At 37.1% G+C, this 22,854-nt stretch overlaps 2 protein-coding genes across 2 annotated transcripts in view; one reads left to right on the top strand and one right to left on the bottom strand.

Annotated features, from left to right (window-relative positions):
* Positions 1 to 22,854, bottom strand: part of XPOT (exportin for tRNA) — a 271,525-nt gene that overhangs the window by 107,340 nt on the left and 141,331 nt on the right. Inside the window, exon 2 of the mRNA XM_037845729.1 lies at positions 20,046 to 20,103. The gene's annotated coding sequence lies outside the window, so the exon portion shown is untranslated. The remainder of the gene's footprint in view (positions 1 to 20,045; positions 20,104 to 22,854) is intronic.
* The window catches only part of C8H12orf56 (chromosome 8 C12orf56 homolog), a 152,730-nt gene that overhangs the window by 50,937 nt on the left and 78,939 nt on the right, over positions 1 to 22,854 (top strand).

Raw genomic sequence — 22,854 nt, forward strand, 5'->3', positions numbered from 1 at the left:
CAAATCTTCTAAACAACATAAATACACAAATCATAAATGCTCAGCAAACTCCAAATAGAATAAATCCAAATAAACCCACTACGAGACATATTCTGATCACACTGTCAAACACGGAAGAGAAGGAGCAAGTTCTGAAAGCAGCAAGAGAAAAGCAATTCACCACATACAAAGGAAACAGCATAAGACTAAGTAGTGACTACTCAGCAGCCACCATGGAGGCAAGAAGGCAGTGGCACGATACATTTAAAATTCTGAGTGAGAAAAATTTCCAACCAAGAATACTTTATCCAGCAAAGCTCTCCTTCAAATTTGAGGGAGAACTTAAATTTTTTACAGACAAACAAATGCTGAGAGAATTTGCTAACAAGAGACCTGCCCTACTGGAGATACTAAAGGGAGCCCTACAGACAGAGAAACAAAGAAAGGACAGAGAGACTTGGAGAAAGGTTCAGTACTAAAGAGATTCGGTATGGGTACAAGAAAGGCTATTAATAGAGAGAGGGGAAAAATATATATGACAAACACAAACCAAAGGATAAGATGGCTGATTCAAGAAATGCCTTCACAGTTATAACGTTGAATGTAAACGGATTAAACTCCCCAATTAAAAGATACAGATTCACAGAATGGATAAAAAAAAATGAACCATCAATATGTTGCATACAAGAGACTCATCTTAGACACAGGGACACAAAGAAATTGAAAGTGAAAGGATGGAAAAAAATATTTCATGCAAGCTACAGCCAAAAGAAAGCAGGTGTAGCAATATTAATCTCAGATACAATAGACTTTAAATGCAGGGATGTTTTGAGAGACAAAGAAGGCCACTACATACTAATAAAAGCGGCAATTCAACAAGAAGAAATAACAATCGTAAATGTCTATGCACCCAATCAAGGTGCCACAAAATACATGAGAGAAACACTGGCAAAACTAAAGGAAGCAATTGATGTTTCCACAATAATTGTGGGAGACTTCAACACATCACTCTCTCCTGTAGATAGATCAACCAGACAGAGGACCAATAAGGGAATTGAAAACCTAAACAATCTGATAAATGAATTAGATTTAACAGACATATACGGAACATTACATCCCAAATCACCAGGATACACATACTTTTCTAGTGCTCATGGAACTTTCTCCAGAATAGATCATATGCTGGGACATAAAACAAGCCTCAATAAATTTAAAAAGATTGAAATTATTCAAAGCACATTCTCTGACCACAGTGGAATACAATTAGAAGTCAATAACCATCAGAGACTTAGAAAATTCACAAATACCTGGAGGTTAAACAACACACTCCTAAACAATCAGTGGGTTAAAGAAGAAATACCAAGAGAAATTGCTAAATATATACAGATGAATGGAAATGAGAACACAACATACCAAAACCTATGGGTTGCAGCAAAAGCAATGCTGAGGGGGAAATTTATAGCACTAAATGCATATATTAAAAAGGAAAAAAGAGCCAAAAGCAAAGAACTAATGGACCAACTGAAGAAGCTAGAAAATGAACAGCAAACCAATCCTAAACCAAGTAGAAGAAAAGAAATAACAAGGATTAAAGCAGAAATAAATGACATAGAGAACAAAAAAACAATAGAGAGGATAACTATCACCAAAAGTTGGTTCTTTGAGAAGATCAACACGATTGACAAGCCCCTAGCTAGACTGACAAATTCAAAAAGAGAGAAGACCCATATAAACAAAATAATGAATGAAAAAGGTGACATAACTGCAGATCCTGAAGAAATTAAAAAAATTATAAGACGATACTATGAACAACTGTATGGCAACAAACTGGATAATGTAGATGAAATGGACAATTTCCTGGAAACATATGAACAACCTAGACTGACCAGAGAAGAAATAGAAGACCTCAACCAACCCATCACAAGCAAAGAGATCCAATCGGTCATCAAAAATCTTCCCACAAATAAATGCCCAGGGCCAGATGGCTTCACAGGGGAATTCTACCAAACTTTCCAGAAAGAACTGACACCAATCTTACTCAAACTCTTTCAAAACATTGAAGAAAATGGAACACTACCTAACTCATTTTATGAAGCTAACATCAATCTAATACCAAAACCAGGCAAAGATGCTACAAAAAACGAAAACTACCGGCCAATCTCCCTAATGAATATAGATGCAAAAATCCTCAACAAAATACTTGCAAATCGAATCCAAAGACACATTAAAAAAATCATACACCATGACCAAGTGGGGTTCATTCCAGGCATGCAAGGATGGTTCAACATAAGAAAATCAATCAATGTAGTACAACACATTAAAAATTCAAAAGGGAGAAATCAAATGATCATCTCAATAGATGCTGAAAAAGCATTTGACAAAATCCAACATCCGTTTTTGATAAAAACACTGCAAAAGGTAGGAATTGAAGGAAACTTCCTCAATATGATAAAGAGCATATATGAAAAACCCACATCCAGCATAGTACTCAATGGTGAGAGACTGAAAGCCTTCCCTCTAAGATCAGGAACAAGACAAGGATGCCCGCTGTAACCACTGTTATTCAACATTGTGCTGGAAGTCCTAGCCAGGGTAACCGGCAAGACAAAGAAATAAAAGGCATCCAAATTGGAAAAGAAGAAGTAAAACTGTCATTGTTTGCAGATGATATGATCTTATATCTAGAAAACCCTGAGAAATCGACGATACAGCTACTAGAGCTAATAAACAAATTTATCAAAGTAGCGGGATACAAGATTAATGCACATAAGTCAGTAATGTTTCTATATGCTAGAAATGAACAAACTGAAGAGACACTCAAGAAAAAGGTACCGTTTTCAATAGCAACTAAAAAAATCAAGTACCTAGGAATAAACTTAACCAAAGATGTAAAAGACCTATACAAAGAAAACTACATAACTCTACTAAAAGAAATAGAAGGGGACCTTAAAAGATGGAAAAATATTCCATGTTCATGGATAGGAAGGCTAAATGTCATTAAGATGTCAATTCTACCCAAACTCATCTACAGATTCAATGCAATCCCAATCAAAATTCCAACAACCTACTTTGCAGACTTGGAAAAGCTAGTTATCAAATTTATTTGGAAAGGGAAGATGCCTCGAATTGCTAAAGACACTCTAAAAAAGAAAAACGAAGTGGGAGGACTTACACTCCCTGACTTTGAAGCTTATTATAAAGCCACAGTTGTCAAAACAGCATGGTACTGGCACAAAGATAGACATATAGATCAATGGAATCGAATGGAGAATTCAGAGATAGACCCTCAGATCTATGGCCGACTGATCTTTGATAAGGCCCCCAAAGTCACTGAACTGAGTCATAATGGTCTATTCAACAGATGGGGCTGGGAGAGTTGGATATCCATATCCAAAAGAATGAAAGAGGACCCCTACCTCACACCCTACACAAAAATTAACTCAAAATGGACAAAAGATCTGAATATAAAAGAAAGTAACATAAAACTCCTAGAAGATAATGTAGGAAAACATCTTCAAGACCTTGTATTAGGCGGCCACTTCCTAGACTTTACACCCAAAGCACAAGCAATAAAAGAAAAAATAGATAAATGGGAACTCCTCAAGCTTAGAAGTTTCTGCACCTCAAAGGAATTTCTCAAAAAGGTAAAGAGGCAGCCAACTCAATGGGAAAAAATTTTTGGAAACCATGTATCTGACAAAAGACTGATATCTTGCATATACAAAGAAATCCTACAACTCAATGACAATAGTACAGTCGGCCCAATTATAAAATGGGCAAAAGATATGAAAAGACAGTTCTCTGAAGAGGAAATACAAATGGCCAAGAAACACATGAAAAAATGTTCAGCTTCACTAGCTATTAGAGAGATGCAAATTAAGACCACAATGAGATACCATCTAACACCGGTTAGAATGGCTGCCATTAAACAAACAGGAAACTACAAATGCTGGAGGGGATGTGGAGAAATTGGAACTCTTATTCATTGTTGGTGGGACTGTATAATGGTTCAGCCACTCTGGAAGTCAGTCTGGCAGTTCCTTAGAAAACTAGAAATAGAGTTACCATTCGATCCAGCGATTGCACTTCTCGGTATATACCCGGAAGATCGGAAAGCAGTGACACGAACAGATATCTGCACGCCAATGTTCATAGCAGCATTATTCACAATTGCCAAGAGATGGAAACAACCCAAATGTCCTTCAACAGATGAGTGGATAAATAAAATGTGGTATATACACACGATGGAATACTACGCGGCAGTAAGAAGGAACGATCTGGTGAAACATATGACAACATGGATGAACCTTGAAGACATAATGCTGAGCGAAATAAGCCAGGCACAAAAAGAGAAATATTATATGCTACCACTAATGTGAACTTTGAAAAATGTAAAACAAATGGTTTATAATGTAGAATGTAGGGGAACTAGCAGTAGAGAGCAATTAAGGAAGGGGGAACAATAATCCAAGAACAGATAAGCTATTTAACGTTCTGGGGATGCCCAGAAATGACTATGGTCTGTTAATTTCTGATGGATGTAGTAGGAACAAGTTCACTGAAATGTTGCTATATTATGTAACTTTCTTGGGGTAAAGTAGGAACATGTTGGAAGTTAAGCAGTTATCTTAGGTTAGTTGTCTTTTTCTTACTCCCTTGTTATGGTCTCTTTGAAATGTTCTTTTATTGTATGTTTGTTTTCTTTTTAACTTTTTTTTTCATACAGTTGATTTGAAAAAAGAAGGGAAAGTTAAAAAAAAAAAAAAAAAGAAAAAAGACAAACAAGGAAAAAAAAAAAAAGATGTAGTGCCCCCTTGAGGAGCCTGTGGAGAATGCAGGGGTATTCGCTTACCCCACCTCCATGGTTGCTAACATGACCACAGACATAGGGGACTGGTGGTTTGATGGGTTGAGCCCTCTACCATAAGTTTTACCCTTGGGAAGACGGTTGCTGCAAAGGAGAGGCTAGGCCTCCCTGTATTTGTGCCTAAGAGTCTCCTCCTGAATGCCTCTTTGTTGCTCAGATGTGGCCCTCTCTCTCTGGCTAAGCCAACTTGAAAGGTGAAATCACTGCCCTCCCCCCTACGTGGGATCAGACACCCAGGGAAGTGAATCTCCCTGGCAACGTGGAATATGACTCCCGGGGAGGAATGTAGACCCGGCATCGTGGGATGGAGAACATCTTCTTGACCAAAAGGGGGATGTGAAAGGAAATGAAATAAGCTTCAGTGGCAGAGAGATTCCAAAACGAGCCGAGAGATCACTCTGGTGGGCACTCTTACGCACACTTTAGACAACCTTTTTTAGGTTCTAAAGAATTGGGGTAGCTGGTGGTGGATACCTGAAACTATTAAACTACAACCCAGAACCCATGAATCTCGAAGACAGTTGTATAAAAATGTAGCTTATGAGGGGTGACAGTGGGATTGGGAATGCCATAAGGACCAAACTCCACTTTGTCTAGTTTATGGATGGATGTGTAGAAAAGTAGGGGAAGCAAACAATCAGACAAAGGTACCTAGTGTTCTTTTTTACTTCAATTGCTCTTTTTCACTCTAATTATTATTCTTGTTATTTTTGTGTGTGTGCTAATGAAGGTGTCAGGGATTGATTTAGGTGATGAATGTACAACTATGTAATGGTACTGTAAACAATCGAAAGTACAATTTGTTTTGTATGACTGCGTGGTATGTGAATATATCTCAATAAAATGATGATTAAAAAAAAAAAAAAAAAAAAAAAAAAAAAAAGCTCTTTATGGCTGCAATATCCTGGAGGGAGGGAGCCTGCTGAGCACCACTCCTGCCCAGAGAAGAGTGGGGAGGGACCCTAATGGGTCTCCTGTCAGAGCAGCAGAGTAAAGAGACGCAGCACTTACCTCTTTCCCATCTCCTGGGGCTGCGGTGTTGGGGAGAGGACAGGGCAGCTTTAACCTCTGTCAGGGCCGCAGAGTGGGGTGTTTATGTTCGAGGCAGCCTCCTCCCTGGTCCCCAGAGCCGCCTCCCTCCTTCCAAGCTCAGGTCCTCCCCGCGGCCAGGGAAGGCAGCCTTGGCCCCTTCCCAGAGTGGCTGGAGAGGGCAATGCTAGTTCCTGAGGGATGAATTCCAGGCAGCAGACAGCGGCCAGGGGAGATACTTTGAGGTTCAGGCCCAGGGCGTGTGTGTGTGTGTGTGTGTGTGTGTGTGTGTGTGTGAGGGGAAGTGGCTTCCAGGCTCAGGATCCTTCTGAGAGGAAACCCCAGCAGGAAGTGGGGTGCACACAGCCTTCACAAATGAGTCTTGAATCTTCTGGAAGCTGGCTGAGTGGCGTCTCCAATGTGGGCCTGACACGAGGGATCTCTTTCTCACAAGGTATAGATATTTTTTTTGTAATGTACTATTTCAAACCTATGGAAAATGAGAGAGAATAGCACAGTGAACTGCCTTGGTTCATTACACCACCTGGCTTGTCCAAATATTGGTATTTTGCTGTAATAGTGTCAAATCTTGTTTTCATTTTAAGAAATAAAACATTGCAAATATAAAAAAAAAATAAAATAAAATAAAATAAAATAAAATGGGCAAAAGATATGAAAAGACAGTTCTCTGAAGAGGAAATACAGATGGCCAAGAAACACATGAAAAAATGTTCAGCTTCACTAGCTATTAGAGAGATGCAAATTAAGACCACAATGAGATACCATCTAACACCGGTTAGAATGGCTGCCATTAAACAAACAGGAAACTACAAATGCTGGAGGGGATGTGGAGAAATTGGAACTCTTATTCATTGTTGGTGGGACTGTATAATGGTTCAGCCACTCTGGAAGTCAGTCTGGCAGTTCCTTAGAAAACTAGAAATAGAGTTACCATTCGATCCAGCGATTGCACTTCTCGGTATATACCCGGAAGATCGGAAAGCAGTGACACGAACAGATATCTGCACGCCAATGTTCATAGCAGCATTATTCACAATTGCCAAGAGATGGAAACAACCCAAATGTCCTTCAACAGATGAGTGGATAAAGAAAATGTGGTATATACACACGATAGAATACTACACGGCAGTAATAAGGAACAACCTCGTGAAACATATGACAACATGGATGAACCTTGAAGACATAATGCTGAGCGAAATAAGCCAGGCACAGAAAGAGAAATATTATATGCTACCACTAATGTGAACTTTGAAAAATGTAAAACGAATGGTTTATAATGGCAAATGTAGGGGAACTAGCAATAGAGAGCAACTGAGGAAGGGGGAACAGTAATCCAAGAAGAACAGATATGCTATTTAACGTTCTGGGGATGCTCAGGAATGACTATGGTCTGTTAATTTCTGATGGATATAGTAGGAGCAAGTTCACAGAAATGTTGCTATATTATGTAACTTTCTTGGGGTAAAGTAGGAACAGGTTGGAAGTAAAGCAGTTATCTTAGGTTAGTTGTCTTTTTCTTACTCCCTTGTTATGGTCTCTTTGAAATGTTCTTTTATTGTATGTTGTTTTTTTTTTAATTTTTTTTCCATACAGTTGATTTAAAAAGGAAAAAAAGTTTTAAAAAAAAGGGAAAAAACAAGGAAAAAAATATGTAGTGCCCCCTTGAGGAGCCTGTGGAGAATGCAGGGGTATTGGCCTACCCCACCTCAGTAGTTGCTAACATGACCACAGACATAGGGAACTGGTGGTTTGATGGGTTGAGCCCTCTACCGTAGGTTTTACCCTTGGGAAGATGGTTGCTGCAAAGGAGAGGCTAGGCCTCCCTATAATTGTGCCTAAGAGCCTCCTCCCGAATGCCTGTTTGTTGCTCAGATGTGGCCCTCTCTCTCTAGCTAAGCCAACTTGAAAGGTGAAATCACTGCCCTCCCCCCCTACATGGGATCAGACACCCAGGGGAGTGAATCTCCCTGGCAACGTGGAATATGACTCCTGGGGAGGAATGTAGAGCTGGCATCGTGGGACGGAGAACATCTTGACCAAAAGGGGGATGTGAAAGGAAATGAAATAATCTTCAGTAGCAGAGAGATTCCAAAAGGAGCTGAGAGGTCACTCTGGTGGGCACTCTTACGCACAATTTAGACAACCCTCTTTAGGTTCTAAAGAATTGGGGTAGCTGGTGGATACCTGAAACTATCAAACTACAACCCAGAACCCATGAATCTCGAAGACAATTGTATAAAAATGTAGCTTATGAGGGGTGACAATGGGATTGGGAAAACCGTAAGGACCACACTCCACTTTGTCTAGTTTATGGATGGATGAGTAGAAAAATAGGGGAAGGAAACAAACAAACAAACATACAAAGGTACCCAGTGTTCTTTTTTGCTTCAATTGCTCTTTTTCACTTTAATTATTATTCTTATTATTTTTATGTGTGTGCTAATGAAGGTGTCAGGGATTGATTTAGGTGATGAATGTACAACTATGTAATGGTACTGTGAACAATCGAATATACGATTTGTTTTGTATGACTGCGTGGTATGTGAATATATCTCAATAAAATGAAGATAAAAAAAATAGAACATGATTAACAGCTATAAGGTTGGAAGAGACTTTGGGCCCATACTTTGTTAGTTCTTTACAGTTCACGTAAAGAGTTTACATTTCAGCTCATAGGATACGAGAAGTTACTAAAAGTGGGAGAATGATACAATAAAACCCTTATTGCAGAAAAATAATCTGACCATTGTGCTTCAAGTGGAATGAAGTGTGGAGAGATCAAAGATTGGTGGGAAGAAATGACAATCTGAATTGCGGTAGTCATAGTGGGAAGGAAATAAAAGGGATGATGGAAAAGGCATTTCAGAGGCAGAATATACAAGACTGGAAAGTAACTGAAAATAGAGGAGATGGAGAGAGAAACCCCTGTGGTTTCAAGAAGGGGTACTGGTGACACCCTTCAGAGAAATAAGAATATCAGGAAGATTCAAGCTCAAGTGCTCCTTTAGATGGGTTCAGCTTGAGGCCCAAATGGGCCTCATCTGTGAAGAAGTTCATCTGGCAGTTGAAATTTCAATCTGGAAGGTGGGAGATAAGTCTAGGAGTAAATTTAAAAAGGAATTTACTAAGTTGCACAACATGAAGCTTGATTCTGCTATATACTTTAAGTATCTAGACATAAGAAGAAAAAGGGGAGAATAGGTTTCTAAGAGCTGCGATTCAGGGAATATATAGACATAGGGAACATTAATGTGGGTTGAAGCCCTAAAAGGCAGGTCATGGCCTAGGGGGAAGTACTCCAGTTAGGAAAGCACTGCAAAGTGCTACAAAGGAAAAGTGCTAATTGGGGACTATTCACAAACACTGCTCAATAACTTAAGTTACTGAGGAGCAACCTTTTCTCACAGTGTGGGAGGTTTGAACAAAATGACCTAGAAGGTCTTTTCAAAACCTCAATTTCATTATTATAATTTTTTCTCTCACACACACACGCACAAAATCTTTGTTTAGGAAGATTTTAACTCCACAACCAACTATTTTGGAAAAAAAGATTGGTGGAAAGTTGGCTACAGTAACTGTAATTTTCTTAAAGGTGTTGAAGTTTAAGAAGTTAGCTTCAAAAATGGTCTCTGTGTTTGTGCTCTGGAGGCTTTGGAGGTTCTGATAATATTTGAAGCTAAAACATCAGGAAAATGTACTTGCTGTGACAAGACTGACTAGTAAATGTTCTATTAACATTGCAAAAACATAGCTTAAAATATACAGTGGGACCCCTTTACAATGCTGGTATTGGAGAACGGACCAACAGCCTATGTAGCAGTGTAACTTGGTGGTTCTCCCACCATAGTTTCTCAATGGGGTGCTATTGGCATTTTGTGCCATACTGGGAGCATTAATTGATGTGTGGGATGGTCCCACACATTGTGGGACTTGAGCATCCCTGGCCCTTGCACAGTAAATGCCAGTCATACTCCCCATTCTGTACTTGCATTTTCATTTATACGACAGTGTAATAATTTAATAATATAAACTTTACATGGTTTCCCACTAAGTGGGATTTACATTTTAACAGGCACCGAAGACAGAACCCAAGGAAAGAAGCTCTATTAGTAGAATTTTGTCTTAGCTTTATTGAGGTATATTGATATACTATAAACTATACATATTTAAAGTATACAATTTGATAAATTTTGACATATGTATACACCCATCAAACCGTTACTACAATTGATATCTACCGTCTCCCTGCACCGTGGCTTGAAAGCTTTTTCAAGGCAGTAAGATGGGGCAATCATAATTTTGTGTCTCACTTAGCAGGGCTCACTTTTTTTAGCTGCCTGATGTCCAGTGTCTTGAAAGCTGTTTTTTAGGCAGGAGGGTAACCTGCTCCCTATTATTCTGTCTTGGCCAGAAGCAGATGAAAACTAGGAGAATTTTAAGCTTACATCAGAATATATGGGAGAGAATTTGGGTAGGTATGAGAAACTTCCTGGAGCCAGTGATGGTTCAGAGTTGCTGCCTTAGGGACAGAAAAATGGAGGGAGGATGTTAAGAGGACACATTTAGTTAGACTGCACACTAACTTGGGGTAACTTGCACATGTTCATTTGTGGTTGCTTGGGAAGGGCTATTGGAGATCATACGGAGGGACACTGTTGCTGCCTCTTCTCTTGGCCTCCACCTCTGGGAGCCTGCTGTCTCAGGCCAACTCACCATCTCAGTAATGAAGATAATCCTGAAACTCCAAAGGACCCCATTTATTAAAGATTCATGCCTGCTATTCTGCCGTTTACAAAATAAAAAACCCACACAGTTTTAGAAACGTTTCTAACAAAAGTTAAGCATCAAAAACAAAATTAATTAGAGAAGTCAGTTGAATAGGAGAGCTCATTCTTGAGCACTCCCAATGTTTGAGGTTAGATTTGCCATGGCAGCCTAAATTTGCTTGTCAGTAAGTCAGAATCTGGGACACCCATGGCTGCATGCTGACCTAGTGTTATTGTTTAGAGATTAGTCTATATGCTTTTTTTAAAAATGCATTTTTATATTGTGAACTTTAACATAAATACTTAACAGTGATAACTTTCAAAGTACGATTGAACAAGTAGTTAATAAATTTCAAAAATGTCATGGGTCACAGTTCCACAACTTCAGCTATTTTCATTGTCGTAAAATATAACATACATACAGAAAGGTGTTAACTTTTGATGTACAGCTCAACAAGCAGTTATATAGATAATTTCAAAAATTGTTATGGTTTACAGTTCCACAGTTTCAGTTCTTTCCTTATTATGAAATATAGGCTATATACAGAAAGGTGAAGACTTTTAAAGCACAAATCAATGAGTAGCTATAGAGCAAATTTCAAAGAATGTTATATGTTACAGTTGCACCATGTCATTTAACTCCTTCCAGCTATTCCAACACCCCAACATCTAAATATATATTTATATAAAGTTTCAGTATTCATAGACCTTTGTTAAATCTTATCTTGTTTGTTGCTACCCCTTCCTCTCACTGGATCTCTTTCTCCATCTTCTGGGGTGTCTAGGCAGTGACCACCCTAACTTGTTCACATTGAAAGGGGGTGTCAACAGTATGGGGAAGGCGGCTACATCTGATTGTTGTTCTTAAAAAGGCTGTTGCCTCTGGGTTTTAGGATTGGTCTGGCATAGGAACACTCTGGTGGATTTAAGTTTCTGAGAGATAAAACTTAGTGAGTGAATCTTTTATAGAATCTCAGGTAGGGATATATGTATTTGGGGACTACTTTTGGTAAGGGCATGGCATACTGTGGCCATTTGGGATGTCTAGCTGGAGCTTGCATAAGAGAAACCTACCCCCAGGATAGCCTCTTGACTCTATTTGGGATCTCTCTGCCACTGTAACCTCAGCTTATTACCTTTCTTTTTCCCCCTTTTGGTCAAGTAGGCATTTTCAATCCCTCACTGCCAGAGCCAGGCTTATTCCTGAGAGTCATGTCACACGTCACCAGGGAGATTCATTCCCCTGGGAGTCATATCCCTTGTTGGGGGGAGGTTAATGAATGTATTTGCCGAGTTGGGCTTAGAGAGAGAAAGGCCACATCTGAGCAACTAAAGAGGTTCCCTGGAAGTGCCTCTTATGCATCATTATAGGAAAGCTCAGCCTCCCATTTACAGCCCTAAGTTTCACATGTGTCTATACTCTTTTAACACATGCTGACTGGGCCATGTGAGGACTAAGTCCAGATCAACTGGGGCAAGAAAATAAAGCTGACCTGGCCATTCATCACAATCTCTTAGGGGCTCTTGGAGAGTACAGATCCCTGAACTCCACTGCAAAATACCAAATCCTAAGCTTTAGGGGTGGGCCCCTGCAGTCTATTTTTGGTAACATCCTAGATGTTTCTTTTAGATAGCTGACGAAGTTTGGAGATTTCTAGGCTAAACAATATACAATGAGGCCAATCTACTTATGCATCATTCAGAATCCTGGGAATTCTACCCCATAATGTGTGTGTGTGTCTGTGTAATCCAACTTCTCTATTTCTTTCGCCAATACTCTAGAACAAACCACCATCATCTAGACTATTGCAACACCTCTAACTACCCTCCTCACCTCCATTCTTGGCATCTCCCTGCCCTCTCCTGAATCCATTGTCCACCTTAAAGCCAAAGTGATCTTTCAAAATGCCCCTTTCTTCCTTTTCTTGCTTGAAACCTTTCAAGTATCCCACTGCATAGAAAATAAAACTTTCTACCATGTCTAGACATCCCTGCAAGACTTGGCCTTTGCTTACCTCTCTAACTTCATGTCAACTTCACTCCTTGCTCACCGTACTCTAGTGAGCTGACTAGAGCATCTCAAGCTCTTTCTAGCTCAGAGCTTTGCACTTCTTTTCCCCTCTTAACATTACGTTTCACATGGCTAGCTCTTTCTCATCCTTTAGGTCTTAGCTTAAATGTCCCTATCTCAGAGAGTTCTTGCCTGATCATACCACCATCCAACAGATCTACACTGTTTTTTTTTTTTGTTGTTGTTCTTGTTGTTTTTATCAGCGTACTCTATTTATTTCATAGAACTATTTATAAGCTATGATTATATGTTTATTGTTTATTGTCTGCTTTGCCTGTAGAATGTAAGCTCCATGACAGCAGATACCCTAGATATTTTTGTACACTAATATATTTCTCATGCTCAGCCCCGTGCTGAGCCTAATATTTATTGACTGAATAATCATGTTCTTTACAATTAGATTGGCTTGCATTATATAGGCTTGGGAAAGCGTGATTTGATCTAAATCCGTGTAGTAATAAACCATGTTTAGAAGGGGTTGATGTACTTCCATTTTTGTTCTAAGTGCTGAGGTTTTTGAGCTTCAGGGAAGAGGGCTCTGCCTTGTGGCAGGGCACTGAGTGAAATTCCTAACATGGCCTTTGTAACTGGAAGGATTGAGAGAGAAAAGAGGCAGTTCCAGTGACAGTCTTCCACATGCTCCCAATATTTTTCATTTCACATTTTGTCACACAATTCCCCAATTAGAACACTCTGACAGTCTCACTGTTTTCCTCAAATTTAGAAAAATAAAAGAGGTTTCTACTTAATGCTTGTCATAGTTATTTTAGGTTATTGTGGAAATTAGAACTCTGTCAAAAGTGGCAGAAATCCAGCCTAGGTTAAAAATGGAATTTATTGGAATTCCTGGGGCAGTTCACGCAATTCAACATTAATTCAAAAAATCTCTATCTGTCTATGTATCTAACTGCCTACTTACCTACTTGTCTATCTGGCATATTCCAATTGCTGGGTTCTGTGTTCAGTTTAGAAATACAGTGATGAGCAAAATCAGCAAAGCATAGAAACTAAGCCATGGAATATAAGAATGGTAGGAGTGAAGTTAGAACTTAGGCACATCTGGAACTGGAAGATTGAGGCCCACAGAACTCTGTCTCTGTTTCCTTCTCTGATGTTTGTGTGTTGCCTTTCATTTTCTCTCAATGAATACCACATCTTCAGTGGGGCAGTGAACAAAGTCACCAACTGTCTTAAATTGACATTACAGCTGCCATGACCAAACAAAGGCTGATTCACACATTTTCCTGTATCAGATTTTAAAATCTTGAGGAAGATGTCTGACACCCCAACTTGAATAAATGACTTCCCCCTGAAAAAAATCCACTCTAGTCAAGAGTTCAGGGTCTTTAAAACAGCAGCTTCCAGGTGCTCTATGTGTAGAGGAGAGGGATAATTTCCAAATAAAGAGGGAAAGGGAAGGATCTTGGTACACTATCTCATAGTTTTTTAGCCAGTTATCTCTAAAATTAAACATTTGAATCAAAAGTCTAAACCAAAGACAGACAAGGATAGAAAACACTAATTAGAGGACTAAACGATGTCATCATGTACAGTGCTTTAAAATACCTCCTAGGTATAAAGTTTTAGGCCTAATTATGAGAAGGTGCAGGTCATAAGAAGGATGTAGTTATCTTGGGACATCAGAATTACATAAGTATGATTACTTTCTCAGCTAATCATAAACAACAGGCCCTTTAACGTCTAAGGGATAGAAAACAGACTAGCTATCCCAGATAATGAGATTTGGTATTTAAGTTTCTCTACCTTTAGTGTAGCTCTTATTAGTAGATAGTTCTGTGTACTCATACATATTTTACAGGAGAAAACCCAAGTAGGATTTTATCAGAATGTCCTTTTAGGAAAAGTGTATTATGACCTACTTAAGAGCTCCCTAAAGCAGAAAAGAGAAAGACTGCCTATTGCTTGAGAGTGTAAAAAACCTACAGAAAGACTGAGATCGACAGAATGTTTTCACTGTGCTGGCACAGAGTATGATTTATGTAAATTTAACTGAGTTGACCTTGAATAATGCAAGAGAAAAAAAAAAGAGACAATGACAATACTTAGCCCTTAGCCTCCAACTGCTGTCCTTACAATAAAGCTTTATTTCCCAAAATCAACTCTGAAAACATTAAATAGACTTATTCTCTTTTGCAAATTATTTTTTCATAGTTTATCATTAACAAATATTCATTGATTAATTACATCTATAAAAATGTGAAAAAATTATTGAGCATTGAGGTAAATAATTCTAGTTTCTTTAATGAATATCCATTCCCTTCACTCTCCTCCTTCTTTTTATTCCTACACTTCCTCCTCTCTTCTCTTCTTCCCTCCTTCCTTTATGAAACTGTATGAAAATTTCCCTGGAATATATACACAGGAATAGAATTGCTTTGTATATTCTACCTATGAATCCCCTTGTTGGTCTCAGACATTACAAATATTGCCCCCTGTTTCGTCAGCTGCCTAGTAACTGTGTCTATATGGTGTCCTTTATTGAATAATAGTCTTAGTTTTGAGTTAATAAAGTTAATCAAAAAAATTTTTATTCTGGGCAACATGGAATGTGCACACATTACTACCACTCCCTCTGAATGCAACTAAAAACACTGAACAGAAGGCATAGAGCAGTTGATTGTCTGCTTCAAAAAAAAAAATGACAATGTTCTCTACAGAATTTAAACAAGATCCAGAGTCACATAACATAATATTCAAAATGTCCACGATACAATCAAAAATTATTTGACATAAGAAACCTGGAAAATCTCAACATCTCACAGGAGAAAAGACAATAGATTTGAAACCCGAGATGGCAGGCAGAGATGTTGGGATTATTAGACAAAGACTTAAGGCAGCCACTATAACCTTATTTCAACAAATAAAGATGAACACATTTGAAAGAAATGGAAAGACAGAAAGTCTCAGCAGAGAAATAGAAGTTATAAAAGGGGACCAAGTGGTAATTTTAGAATGAAAAATTCAATACAATAACTGAAATTTCTAAAATTCACTTGAATGGGCTCAATAAGCAGAATGGAAATTACAGAGGGAAGAGTCAGTGAACTTGAAAAGAGATGAAAAGAAATGATCTAATCTAAACAAAGAGAATAAAATTGAAGTAAAATGAACAGAATCTCCAGGAACTGTGGGACCAACACAGTTGGTATGAAAAGGTCCAACATTCATTTCCTCAGAGTTCCAGAAGGAGAGAGGAAAAAGAGTATTGTACAGAAAAAACACTTGAAGGAATAATGACTGAAAACTTTCAAATTTTGGCAAAAGACAAGCTTAGAGGTTCAAGAAGCTCAGTGAACCCCAAAATGGATAAAACTCAAAGAAATCTACACCCAAATACATCATAATTAAACTGCTGAAAATAATAAAGGAAATTAAAAAATATTTAGAACTGAATAATAATACATGTCAAAATGCATGTGACTCAGCTAAAGTAGATTTTAGAAGGAAATTAATAGTTTTTAAAATATTCACCAAGAAATAAGAAAGGTTAAAAAATAAAGGGGCTAAGCATTAAATTTAAGAAATTGTAAAAAGAGCATCAGAGTAAACCCAAAGAATCAAGAAGGAAGAAAATAACAATGAATAATGTTAAGGCAGAAATCAATGAAATAAAGAACAATAACACTAAAATAATAACAATAAGTAAGATTAACAAAATCAAGGGCTGGTTCTTTGAAAAAAATTAAAACATATACAGACCTCTGCTGAGAAAGATTAAAGAAAAAAAAAGACAATATAATTAAACAAAATACAGAATGAAAAAGGAAAAATAACTACTGGTAGAACAGATTTATAAAAGTTAAATTTAAACAAATATATGCTATGCTGGTTTGTATTATATTATATCCCCCAGAAAAAGCCATATTCTTTAATGCAATCTTGTGGGGGCAGATGTGTTAGTGTTGATTAGGGTGTGATCTCTTGATTGAATGTTTCCATGGAAATGTGGCCCCACCCATTCAGGGTGGGTCTTGATTACTTTGCTGGAGTCCTATAAAAAGCTCACAAACAGAGGGACCTCAGAACAGCTAAGAGTGACATTTTTGAAGAGAAGCTGCAGCTAAGAGAGGACAAAATGCCCCAAGAGCAACATTTTGGAGAACACCATTTCTGAAACACAACATGGGAGCAAGCAGATGCCAAGCCACGTGCATTCCTAGCAAACAGAGGTTTTCCGGATGCCAATGGCCTTTCTCCAGTGAAGGTACCCTATTGTTGATGCCTTACCTTGGACACTTAATGGCCTTAAGACTGTAACTTTGTAACCAAATAAACCCCCTTTATAAAAGCCAATCCATTTCTAGTACTTTGCATAATGGCAGCATTAGCAAACAGGAACATATGCCAATATACTTTAATTCCTAGATGAAATGATAAGTTCCTAGGAAAATATAAAATATCAAAATTGGCACAAGAAATTGCAGAAAATTTCAAAGAACAGTGATGAAAGTAAAAACAACCTTTCCAAAATAAAAATGAAGACCCAGATGGTTTTTCAGGAAGTTCTATCAATCTTTGAAGATGAGTTGTTCAAAAAATTATAGAAAGTTGTTCTGGTTCTTTCTGATGTAAGGAAAATGTTCAGAGATAGATTGTGGTGATGAACGCATAACTATGTTATAATACTGTGGACAGTGGATTGCATATCATGGATGATTGTATGATGTGTGAATGTATTTCAATAAAACTGAATTAAAAAAAAAATTATAGAAAGAATAGAAGCTACTCAATCTTTTTTGTTTATTTGAGAGTGGTGTGATCTTGTTCCCAAAACCAAATGAGGACAATAGAAGCAAAGATAAAGACTAATCTCATTTATGAATCTAGATCAAAAATCTTAAATAAAATATCATTAAATGAGTCCAAGAATGTATTAAAAATATCACAATTAACTAAGACCCCAGAAATGTATAGATGATTCCCCATTAGGAAATCTATTGTAATTTACTACATTAACAGAGCAAGGGAGAAAAATCATATGTTTATCTCAACTGGTGAAGGAAAAACCATTTGATAAAGTGCAATAAAATTTAATATCTATTCATGGTAAAAACTCAGAGTAAACTAGGAACAGAAGTTCCTTAACTTGGTAAGGTTAGACATAACTTATAGCAAACATGACAATCAAAAGAGAAAAAAATATATGTGTTCTCTTTAAGAAAGGGAGTAAGACAGAGAGAGGTATTCCCTCTTTAACTATTTAACCCAACTGAGGGTCCTGGACAATGCAAAAAAGAAAGAAAAAGAAGTAGGTTACATTAGTATCTGAAAAGAAGATACAAAACTATCACCTACTTAGAAAAGCCAACAGAATGAACAAACAAATAAATGTTTCCATTCTTTATTAACTGAATCTCAATTCTGGGGGATAACAAGTTGCTCCATTTAAAACATTAATCTTCCTGGTTACCCTTGCAACTAGAGATGGCTATATGACCAAGTTCTTTTCAATGAAATATAACTTTAAATCATGTTAATTTTACATAACTCTTATTGTCTACATTTCAAGGCAGATTATCCCAAACACACTCTCCAAATTTGGCAAAAATATATCCAGCTGGTTTCATGACCCACCAACAGAAATATGAATCAATATATAGGTTTCTTCATATATGATGCTTTCAATATTTACTTCAGACATGAATGTCTTGTATTTCTCAGATAGTGTCTCTTGTCTCCTCAACACACGCTCTTTGCCTCAGAGACAGAGTAACTTGAACATTCATGGTATAAACAATGTGAGGACAGAGACTTGTACTCTCTTTTTACTACTGTGTCACTAGTTTAAAACAATACCAGGCATGCAATAAGCACTATGTAAGTATCTGTTCAATGATGAGTAGTGCAGATACATGGGACTCTATCCCTGTACTTAGTGTGTGCTGTACACCAAGAAGGACCCCCATGGACACCTTGGTTGGTATATCTAATCCCCACCCCCAACATTGAGTTACATGGCCTTGGTCCCATCCACGATTTTATGCCAGATCACATTAGAACACACCAACTAGTGCTGACCCTCAGATATCAGACCATATTAGTACAAGTATCAGCTATCTTCTCCACTAACAGGTGGAGGAGGAGTGTTGTTCCAAAGCAGATTTTTTTCTTAACTTCAGTTACTTTCCTCTCTCCCAAGGCACCACCTCAAGCAAATCTTGCTTCAACAAAGCAACACAGCAAACTTAGAGAAATGAGAAGGAAGAAAATAATTCAAATAAGAGCAGAAATCAATGAAATAAAGAACAAGAAAACAATAAAAACGCAAACAATGGAAAGAATTGACATTTCATTTCTCTTTTCTTCTTCCATAACCATAAGTTCTTTAATTTTCTTTTTTCTGTATGATTCTTGACAGATTATAAATATGTTAGATGAGGATAGGATTTTCCTTTTTTATATATATCCCATATCTCCATAATACCAGGACAGTCACCATTCAAAAGATGGTGAATAAGTAATCTTTTAATGAAAGGGCATGGCATTCACTGGAATCTAATTGCTACATTAATGCCAAGTATTCTCTTACTTGAGTGGTGTATTCATGAAAGTTATTTTAAACCCCACTTTTGAGCTCAATTTCTTTTACACAGTGTTGAGTACTTACAGTATATCCAATATTACCCAAGAGAAATTTTTTTGTGGCAACATTATGAGAACTGTCATATATAATATTTGTAATTAAGTTAAAAATGATTGTTGCCTAAATTTTAAACAAATAATATTTAGTCCCAGCCAGAGTTTTTTGTTTTTTTTTTGTTTTTTAAATAATCAATTAACTATCACAGGTTTATCCAACTCACAAGTTGAATTTATCTGAGATTCCTTTAAAAGTAAACTCCTTTATATAATTTAAGAGTTTACCAATCTTTCAAATGTATTTGAGGTACAGGTTTGAAGTGTAGCAGGAAAACTTTCAAAGTGTTAGGAATCATAGCCAAATTTAAATTAATTAGGAAAAAAGCCAAAGCATCTCAAAGTACTGATTTCTAGGTTATAAAAGACAAACTATTGACAGTGACTTAATGTAACTTTACATGAAGTGTAAAATGTGTCAGATTAGTTATGTTTGGTTCATAAAAAGTTATCTAAATATCTACTGAAAAGGAGAGATTCAGAGATTTGGAAAAAATGTAACTTTTTTCTTATTTTCTTTATTGGCATAGGTAATTATCACCTCTATTTAACTTGTAGGTCATAAAATTCAATTAGACAGTTTCTAAATATTACTAAATTAAAACCAAAAATTATATCATTTATCAGAAGTGCAAGGAAAAACAAAGTAGCTCACATTGTCAGGTAAGTCTCCTTTGAAGATCATGGGTCTGCAGCTGGAATCAATAAGGTTCCTGTTGGAATAAAATTTTATCTTTGAATTCATCCACATAGAGTTGCTTGTATTTCACCAATTTTGCTTTAGTAGAATCTTCACTGAAACTCTCTTTATTTAGGAGAACTCAAATTCTAGATCTTAAGATCTAGGTTTATATCATTTCTTTTGTGGAAGAATCACTGTTCTCTCAACCATATCTTAGATTTTAGAATATAATCTGACCATTCATTCCAATCTGATAGGTTTTTAGCTTCCCATGGAAACTATGTTCTCCATTTTCATATTTATTTAACTTCTTTCTTGCCATTTTTAAGAGTTTCTTAAATACAGTAATCACGTTTTCTAATTTACCCTTTTTTTCATTTCTTGTTACAATCAATATGCCAGCTTATGTGTTCTTTTTATTCTCAAGAAGAACTTGTACCTAATAGGTTTTTTGAAACTGTTTAATTTTGCCAGTTGCTTTTGGGCTGTGGCTTTTAACCTGACAATTTCAGTCTTGATGCAGAGGGAAGAAAAAAGGGAAAAAATCACTTCTGCACACTTTTGATTTTGGAATTCTTTTTCCGACTTCTCTCATTTCCCTTAGAGATATATAGTCAATTCATTAGAGAAATACTTGTCCTTCAGCAACTTAACCTTGTAAATATGAAGTTGACATGTGCAAATTCTAGGTTCTGGAACTCTTGCTTAGTAATAAACTACTCTTTAATTGGACAAATAGGGGAGGATATTATTGAATTTCAAATGAAGAATACAATTTAGTTTTGTGAATTGACTTGCTTAACTTTGGTGCAGCTATGAAGTTTGTTATATTTTCATTTATGCTGCCAAAAAGGTAAGCTTTTTTAAAAACTCTTTTTAGCTCTTAAAAATAGTAATTTTTCATACAACTGAGTAAATAAGTCACTTCAACTGAAGACTTTCTGTAAGTCCCTGAAATCATTTTTCTGAACTTTCACACAAAACATTTGTTGTGCCTAAAATGAGCATTTTAACATAATTTCATAATATTACATAACCTCATCTAGGCACTAATTATTCAAGTCTCTTCAATTTCCACAGAGAAAGTTTTGGAAACTATTTTTAGAAACTATTTTAGAAAAGTTTAGAAACAAGAACAAAGAAAAGCTGTCACTTTAGAGAGGATTGGAGTATGTGTCATCCATTTCTGGGTCAGGCATATTCATTTTCTTTAAATTCAATTTTATTGAGATATATTCACATACCATACAGTCACCCAAAGTATACAATCAGTTGTTCACAGTACCATTATATAGTTGTGCATTCATCACAATTTTTGAACATTTTCATTACCACAAAAAAAGAATAAAAATTAAAATTAAAGTAAAAAAGAATACCCAAAACATCCCATCCCCCAATCCCTCCCTACTATTCATTTACTTTTTGTCCCCATTTTTCTACTCATCTGTCCACCTCCATGCATTGTGAATCGTGAATACTGCCACCATAAACCCCACTGTGCAAATGTCCATTCATGTCCCTGTTCTCAGTTCTTCCAAGTATATACCCAATAATGGGGTTGCAGGACCATATGGCAACCTCATACTTAGCTTCCTGTGGAATCACTACACTGCCTTCCAGATGGGATGCACCATTCTACTTCCCCACCAACAGTGATTAGGTAGATCCCTCTCTCCACATTTTCTCCAGCACTTGTATCCCTCAGTTTATTTTTCAAACAGTTTTATTCCCCAACCATACATTCCTTCCTAAGTAAATAATCAAAGGTTCCCAGTATAATCACATAGTTATGCATTCACTGCCACAATCTATATGAGGACATTTCCATTTCTTCTATAAAGAAGAAGAGGAGAAAAAAGAAAAATAGAAAAAGAAAAAAAAATGACAACTGATATTTCCTCTCTTTCTTCAATTAGGCATTTGCAGGGTCCTTCTCCAGTCTATATTCTCCTCCAGAGTTTCAAACAATTCAGAATTGTCCTTTTTTTCATTGACTCTCTAGAGAAAAGCTTTCAGTAGCTGTTTATGTCACCATATTGATGATATCTCTCCTACGCATGTTCATTTACCTGAAAATTCTATATTCTGAAAATTGTATATTTTTAGAAACTTTGAAAACACTAGTATATAATACTAGAATCCTATAAATGGGGGAAAGATATAATTACTGAGCATATTCAGGGCTTGTGGGCCACACACAATAACTTGGTCCCATTGTGTGCTTAAAATCTGGCCATATGCCACCCTATAGGTCAAGAAGAGTGCGGGGACTTGGACTCCCCTTTCCAGACCACACTCTGTAAGCACAGTGCCAGTGTGCACACCCTTAGACCTGAGAGGTTGGCAAGGGGTGGCTGTTTAGGGGGAATGGAACTTGGATGAGGGAGCTGGAGTGTCCACTATTGTGTGTGCAGGGTCACTCGCAGTGGGGAGGGAGCTGGGGGTGGGAACTCAGCACAGTTCATAGCACTGTACAGATAAAGAATGAATTTTATACCTGTTGAAAATTAAGAACTAAAAAAAAACAAAATGGCTTTCAGCTTTCAAGAAGGTTCCAATCTTATGGGGGGACAAAATACTTTTGATATAAAATGATAAACCAGTAATTCAAGGTTATAGCACCTATTGAATGTTGCCTGTGTTCCAAACACATTGCATGTATTTTCTTATTTAATCTTCACAGAAACCCTATGGGATTGGTGCTATATTGTTCCTAGTTTAAAACTGAGAAATTGAGGCTTTGGTCAACCAAGCACATATTGCCACTTAGTGGCAGAGCAAG

The sequence above is a fragment of the Choloepus didactylus genome, chromosome 8 (genome assembly GCF_015220235.1).
Source record: "Choloepus didactylus isolate mChoDid1 chromosome 8, mChoDid1.pri, whole genome shotgun sequence".
Classification (NCBI taxonomy): domain Eukaryota; kingdom Metazoa; phylum Chordata; class Mammalia; order Pilosa; family Megalonychidae; genus Choloepus; species Choloepus didactylus.